The sequence below is a fragment of the Nelumbo nucifera genome, chromosome 1, assembly GCF_055504915.1.
Source record: "Nelumbo nucifera cultivar China Antique chromosome 1, China Antique-T2T, whole genome shotgun sequence".
NCBI lineage: Eukaryota > Viridiplantae > Streptophyta > Magnoliopsida > Proteales > Nelumbonaceae > Nelumbo > Nelumbo nucifera.
Genome location: NC_142649.1, coordinates 55,082,620 through 55,090,840, shown reverse-complemented (window position 1 = coordinate 55,090,840; position 8,221 = coordinate 55,082,620). Strand labels below are relative to the sequence as shown.

Here is an 8,221-nt window from a genome sequence, read left to right as displayed (position 1 = left end):
GAGAAAAATTCTCTTGCCCGATGTTATATTATAGCCTCTTTAGACAATCCAATACAGCAACAATTTGATAAGATCGAAGTGTCCAATGATATATTGGATAGTTTGAAGACTATGTATGAAGAGCAGAACCATTCTACTCGACAAAAGGTCTTAAAATTTGTTATGACCACACAGATGACCGAGAACGAATAGGTTCATGACCATTGTCTAAAGATGATAGGTTATATCAATGAACTGGAAGCTCTCAGGTCAGGGCTAGATCATGACACCAAAATTGGTGATGTCCTCAATTCCTTACCTCCGTCCTTCAATCAGTTTATCATGAATTACAACATGAATAAGCTAAACGTTAGCCTTTAGGAACTCAACAATATGTTACAGAGGGCTGAAGAACTAATTAAGAAGGATAAGCCGATAGCCATGCTTATTGAAGGTGGAAAATCAGGTAAGAAAAAGCGGAAGGCTAAAAGGAAGGCTCAGAAGAAGTGTAACAAAACTAAAAAGTAGAAGAAAGACAAAGCATCGGATGAATGTCACTTCTGCAAGCAGACCAGCCACTAAAAGAGGAATTGTCCTCAATACCTGGAGACAAAGAAACAAGGTATGTTCGATTCTTTCATCATAGAGACCAATTTGTTGGTCACTTCTATTTCCTGGTGTATTGACTCCAGGGCTTCGACTCATGCTTGTAACTCACTGCAGGGGTTCAAGATAAGCAAAAGACTAAGTGATGGAGAAGTGACACTTTACTTAAGGACCTCTACAAATATTGCAGCTACGGCCATAGGCACTGTAGAATTAGTTTTCAGAGAAGGGATTATTGTACTTTAAGATTGTCTTTCCGTACCTAATTTAAGAAGAAATTTGATTTTTGTTTCAAAATTGTGCATGGATGGTTATTCTATTTTGTTTAGTAATGTGATTATTATTAAATGGAATAACAAATTCCTAGCATATGGGGAACTTGAGAATGGTCTCTATGTTCTCCATCCCTCTCTAGAAACCAACATTACCGAAACTACATCGGAAATAATCCCCAAGAAAAGAATCTGTGATATAATTAGTCCCATGTGCCTGTGGCATTACTGACTTGGCCACATTAACATAGATCATATCACAAGGTTGGTAAAGGATGGTCCTTTGGATTTTCTAACCGTAGAAGATCTTCCAACCTGTGAACCTTGCCTTCAGGGTAAGATGACGAAGCGACCATTTACGGGAAAGCCTAAAAGATCTATAGGCACACTTGACCTGATACATACTGATGTATGTGGTCTCCTGAATGTTAGGACATATAATCAACATGTTTATTTCATAACCTTTACCGATGATTATTCTCAGTATGGTTACATGTACCTAATGAGACATAAGTCCGAATCCTTTGAAAAGTTTAAGGAGTTCAAACAAGAAGTCGAGAAATAGTTTAGGAGAGAAATTAAAGCCCTTCGATCAAATTGAGGTGGTGAGTATCTCTCTAACGAATTCAGAGACTACTTAAAGGACAATGGGATAGTATCACAATTAGCCCCTCCCATTGCACAATAGTTAAACGGTGTGTCGGAGAGGAGGAACCATACCCTATTGGATATGGTACAATCACTTCTCATCCACTTAGAATTACCTACATCCTTTTGGGGATACACATTAGAGACTGCGATTTACGTGCTAAACTGGATTCCAACCAAATCCGTTCCGAAAACTCCCTATGATCTTTGGACCGGTAAGAAACCAAGTGTGAGACACTTGAAAATTTGGGGTTGTCCAACACATGTTAAAAGAAATAGTGCTGACAAATTGGAATCTAAGACTAGCCGTTGTCTATTTATAGGTTACCCCAAAGGCTTTGTAGGCTACCTATTTTATGATCCGAAAGAACAAAAGGTGTTTTGCAGTCGAAATGCCTGTTTCTTAGAAGAATATTACATCTTGGAAAATCTTCAGCAAGAAGTTGTTCTTGATGAGGAGAGCCCAGGAGTACTAAGAGATGTCCCACAAGCTCCAGATACTCAACCTAGAAGGTCTACCCAGGTATCCAAGCCTTCAGTTCGTTACGGCTATGACCAAGAAAGTTACTTGGTGGAAGCCACGACAAGTGAGGAGGATCCCACGACTTATGCGGAAGCTATATTGGACATAGATTCCCTGAAGTGGGTAGATGCCATGAAAGCCAAGATGGACTCGATGGTGACCAACAAGGTCTGAACTCCTATGGATCCACCCTCTGGGTGAAAGCAATTGGTTGCAAGTGGATTTACAAGAGGAAGAAGGACCCAGATGTTAACATTGAGACCTATAAAGCTCGTCTTGTGGAGAAATGGTACACTCAGAAAGAGGAAATCGACTATGAGGAGACCTTTTCGCCAGTGGCTATGCTAAAGTCTATTAGGATCTTGCTAGCTGTAGCAGCATACCATAATTACAAGATTTGGCAAATGGATGTCAAACCTGTGTTCCTGAATGGAGATCTTACTAAAGATATCTATATGCAACAACCGCAAGGATTCATTGTTGCAAGTTAGGAACACATGGTATGCAAACTTAACCGATCCATATATGGACTGAAGCAGGCTTCTAGGAGTTGGAACATCCAGTTTGACTCGACTGTCAAACAGTTTGACTTTGAACAAAATCCGGATGAACCTTGTGTTTACAGGAATACCAGTGGGGATAATGTTAGATTCTTGGTCCTGTATGTAGATGACATTCTACTCATTGGGAATGATGTAGGAATGTCAACTAAGGTGAAAGTGTGGCTTTCACAGCAATTCTCCATGAAAGATCTTGGAGAAGCCACTAATATCTTGAGACTTCGACTCTATAGAGATACATCGAAAAGGATAATAGGATTATCACAGCCTACTTACATTGACAAAATTGTCAAGAGATACAGCATGGAAAACTCCAAGAAAGAAAATGTTCCTTTCAAGCATGGAGTGACTCTCTCCAAGGGTATGCCTCCGAAGACTCCTGAGGAGATTGAGGGCATGAAAGAGATTCCCTATGCCTCAGCCGTAGGGAGCATCATGTATGCCATTTTGTGCACTCGTCCTAACATTGCTCAGGTAGTGAGTGTGGTAAGTAGATACCAGTTTAACCCAGGACAGGAACACTAGACAACTGTGAAAAACATACTAAAATACCTTCGAAGGACAAAAGAGTTTTCTCTGATATTCGATGGTAGTTCATTACAGATCCAAGGGTATACTGATGCCGGTTTTCAATCAGATCCAGATAATAGAAAATCTACATCTGGGTACATCTTTACAATGGAGACCTGTGCAGTTAGCTGGAAAAGCAGCAAACAAGGTTCCACCACAGATTCTAAATGAAAGAATGGTAGGATCCATCTAATGGACGCCATAAAGGTTGCGGAATGGGTGGGCGAATTTCAAAAATTTCCTACCTTCTCCCAACTGGGAATCATATTCCCTAAATTTAGAATACAATATTCAAGGATCTACTTGAACCCCAATCAAACCAGATCTGTACCAAAAGATAAATGGGAGGATTATACCTGATCCGGAGAAGCAGTATCTCCCAAAGTTGGTGTTCACGCCCAAAGAATGCTCCAAGATCTGTCCCTGCTGAAGATGACACAGCTGTGGATGGAACAGAACCAGCAGGGTGCGTCCTACACACTGGATCCTTCACAAGAATCCCCTGGATGTACTGAACACTGAATTCTTTCAGTCTTTCTTGCAAGACTGATGTCAAGAACTGGTTTCTTGACTTTCTTTTCTGCAAAGATCGTATCTTGCAATATTGCAGATGGCGGCGGCAGGAGGAGATCTCCAGAAAACGAAAAAGGCTGAACTGTTTTTCTTTTCTGGAGAGTGTGAGATCTAATCTCAAATCACAGGAACCCTTCTTGCGATCTTGCTTGGTTCGAAATCTGATATTTCTCCCACTTAATTGGTTCGAAATCTCCTCCTTTCTTCTTGATTAAGAAATCTCCTCCATAGGAGTTATCCCAATCCAAATCAGTATTTGGATAGGGGATGATCTTAATCCCTTTCCCAGATAGAGTTAGCTTACTCCTGATCTTATCAGGAGATTACCAAATTCAAATCTGATTTGAATTTGGTCTCTAAGAGTGGATAGAGCTAAGAGCTCAATCCTTTTACTAACTTCAATCTAAAATTCGCCCCCTGGATGGGTGATCATATCAGCCCACCTCGAAATGGGCTTTTGGCCCATTAAGTGTTCAGTGTTTAATTAGCTTCCAATCTGCTGCCCAGTTGGGCTTCTTTGTATGGCGTGGGACCCAAGCATTGATCTACACACCAGCCACATGGGTTCGGCCCAGCCTTTAATACAAGGCCCAGCCGAATTCATTGAAAAACTCAATGAACCCCTTGAGTCCATCGTATGGACCCTATGGGCCCAACACTTACATTAAGTGGTCCCTGGGCCAAGCCATCTTATAAAAACCCAGGGACTGTGGGCAGGTGCAACATTAGCCCATCAGGTATTATCCTAAATGGTCTTACACTTAACCTCTCAGCCCTTAATGATTAAGCACTGCCCGACAAGAGAGGACCTCTCCCTCGGCTGCAAGGAACAGTGCCGCACTCTCCTCTCACATGGATCCCGGGAATTAAAACCATTTGCAAACATTTTGAAACCGTACATATATATGTAAATATATTAATTTTGCAAAACAAAATTCCAACGATTGAAATCAACTGCCGGCAGTTTGGTTTCCATCAAAGAGAGTGCATTCCCGATCATTACCCTTTGTCCGACAATGTGGCTGATTCTGTCACTATGACCACGCACTCAGATGAATTCTCAAACTGCCCCAACATACCCAGGTTTTGATCCCCACTAAGGATCTCACTGATTGGCATATCAAAGGCAGCCTGATCCAGCACCTAGTGAAGTGTCATAATCGAGTCTAGGGGTCAGGTGTAACTTTCCAGTTTTGCCCATCTATCTCCAAGGTCCAGGGCAAGACTGGAAATCTGGTCCGGTTCAAGGATTCAAGTAATCCCATACTGCATGTGCCTCGAGTCTTACCCTGATGGCTGAGACAGGCCATCCCAACACTTGGTGGCACACCAGCATCAGCCTTGGCAGGATAAATCTCCCCAGACTTATCCAACGGCTGTGAACATTTAAAACTAACATGAGTCTCTACAAATGTCCAGTTTTAGGGTTTTACACAGAATTAAACCAAACAACATGAATCAAACATGCACTTTATTTATTTCCACTAAATAACAAAAGTACATCAAATTAGATTGAAGCTAAGGGCATACATAAACTGTCTAACACTAAAACCGAAGCCGAATACATTGCTGCAAGTGAAGCTGCTAAAGAAGTCGTCTAGATGAAGAACTTCATTCAGGAATTAGGAATAGTTCCATCCAGCACATCACCCATTCCACTGTTGTGTGACAACAATGGAGCTATAGCTCAGGCTAAAGAGCCACAAGCCCACTCGAAGTTGAAGCACATCGAGAGGAAGTACAATGTACTGCGAGAGATAGTTGGTAGAGGGGACATCCTGATTCAGAAAGTAGCATCAATGGAGAATGTAGCAGACCCATTGACTAAGCCACTTACACAGAAAGTGTTTGAGAAACACATGGAAAGTATGGGACTCCAGCTTGTGCCCGATTGGACCTAAGTGCAAGTGGGAGTTGTTAGATAGTTATGCCCTTAGCTCCAATCAGATTGATGTATCTTTTGACATTTATTGTAAATGAATAAAGTACATAATTGATTCATGTCATTGTGGTGTGTTTATGTGTAATACCCTTAAACTAGACACTTATGGGACTCGTGTTAGTTTAGAATCTTCACATCCCGTTGGAGCCTCTAAGAAAGCATACTCTAGATGTGGAGGGGGTTGCTTCAGCTCAAGGGAGGGTGGCTCTTGGGTTGAAGGCTTGCTTATTGGTATTTGCAGGGTATCCAAGCCATCCAACTTGAGACACTCTTTCCCTTGAAACTGTGGATTGGCATTCAGGTATGCTGCCATGCCTTGCATCTCTTCATTCTCTTCCCTTGCAGATCCTCCCTCTTGTATTCCAAGCTCAAGGGTGTCGACCAACATGCTAACCTTATTTTCAGCCCTTGCCTTCTTCTCCACCTCTGGCAGCTCCTCACTATCTCGTGGATTCAATTCAGTATTACCTGGTAGAGTGCCCGGTATGCTTGCTAAAATCAATTATGCCAACTACCCAACTTGCTTCTCAAAGTTCTTTATTGCTGCTTCTTGGATCTGAAATCTTGTTTCAGCATGAGCTATGAACTTGGTCATCAGCTCCTCTAGGTCAGATTTATTTTCCGGCTGATAGAAGTTTTGGGGGAAGGGCTTCGGCACATGTTGATTTGGCCATGATTGATTCGGGTATCCTCCCCATCTGGGGTTAAAGGCATGGTGGTGCTGATTTTCTTGCTGCCTTGCAAAGTTGCCAACAAAGTCAACCTGTTCTGTGGATTGCCTAAACTGATTGCCAACTTGGCATTCAGTGCTGATGTGGCCTCCCCCACACCAATCACATGTCACTGACTGTACATTCATGGCTGCCATTTGCATCTCATCAATTTTCTTGCTAAGTGCACATATTTGTGTAGATAGAACTGTGTATGAGTCCATATTGTGAAGACCATGCTGCTTCCTCACTTGTGTTCTCTCTGAATGCCATTGGTAATTATTGGCTGCCATCTCCTCTATGAGTGCATGATCCACTTCAGGGGTCTTATTCTTGATGGAGCCCTCGGCTGCCGCAGCTAAGATGGTCTGGTTGGATTCGATTAGACCATTATAGAAGGTTTGCACTTGCAGCCATATAGGAAGTCTATGGTGAGGGACCTTCCTTAACAACTCCTTATACCGCTCCCATGACTCATATAAAGATTCTCCATCTTGTTGGAAGAAAGTGGTAATGTCATTTCTCGTCTTTGCTGTCTTGGATGGAGGAAAGTACTTGGAGAGGAATCGGCTAGCCATCTCATCCCAAGTGGCTATTGATCCAGCCAGTAATGAATTCAGCCAAGCCTTGGCCTTGTCTTTCAATGAAAATGAGAATAACCTCAGCCTAACAGCATCATCACTCACCCCATTATGTTTGAAAGTGTCACAAATCTCCAAGAAATTAGCTATGTGAGAGTTTGGATCTTCATGAGCCATCCCACAAAATTGAACTGTGTTTTGGATCATTTGAATTATGGTTGGTTTGATCTCAAAATTATTAGTAGCAATGGCTAGTCTTACAATGCTTGAAGCAGCTCCGGTTAGGGTTGGTTTGGCATAGTCCATCATAGTCCTTGGTTCGGCCATTTCTTCAATTTCATCTCTAACTTGTCTAGTAGCTCGTAAGCGGATGCAGAGGGTTCTTTCAATCTCCAGGTCGTAAGGGACTTCCTCTGGTTCAGGTCTGCTTGTCATAAACTGTACAAGTCAAAGCAAGAAAAAGACTAATGTACTCAAATCAGAATTTTAAATAATTAAGTAATTTACAAGGCAAAGACTGAATGTTATCTAAGAAGACAAAGCTTTAAACATAATAACAATCAGCAGGCTGAATATGGACAAATCTGAACTCCGATGTACTAGCTTGAAATCAGAGAAGTAGCCTATCAACTCTAGCACATTGCACACGTGAAGCAAGAAGAGCAACCTAACATAGAGAAAATCGGAAAGAAATTATGATTTCAACAATGAAGATTAATATACACATATCTGGATATCAACCTAAGATTTTTTTGTGTGCTCAGGTATGATTTCTGCACTCAGCACTGAAAGCTAATGTGTACAGATCTGAACTCCACTGATTTTATGAGATATACAGAACCAAAAATCAGTTCAACTGGCAATACTAGATCAGTAATCAAAACTAAACAAATCAGCAATAGAAGGGAAACTACAGATATCAGAAAATACCGATCTGAATCCTACTTCAAATCATAAATATATCAGATCTATTAAACCAGAAATGGAACAGCAAGCTATAGAGTTTTTTTTTTTTTTTGCAAAACACGGATCTGAAATCTGTCAAATCATCAAAGTAACCTAGATGCATTCGGCAAGGGGAAAAAAAATCTGAACTACTAAAACTAGCTACACTACTGAAAATAGAACAACAAACTGAGAAAGAGGCAATTAACACTAAGCAAGAAAACTACTTCTATCAGCAAGGAAAGTTACACTATCTACAGATCTGAACCTAATAGAAAAAAAAATTCAGATTACCTAGTACAAAATTAGAAG

General features: G+C 41.2%; 1 non-coding gene across 1 annotated transcript; it reads left to right on the top strand.

Annotated features, from left to right (window-relative positions):
• The first annotated feature begins 6,806 nt into the window (after window positions 1-6,806).
• Window positions 6,807-6,912, top strand: LOC148803283 (small nucleolar RNA R71). The gene has a single exon (XR_016081596.1). It is a non-coding gene; the product is annotated as a small nucleolar RNA R71 (small nucleolar RNA).
• The last annotated feature ends 1,309 nt before the right edge of the window (window positions 6,913-8,221 follow it).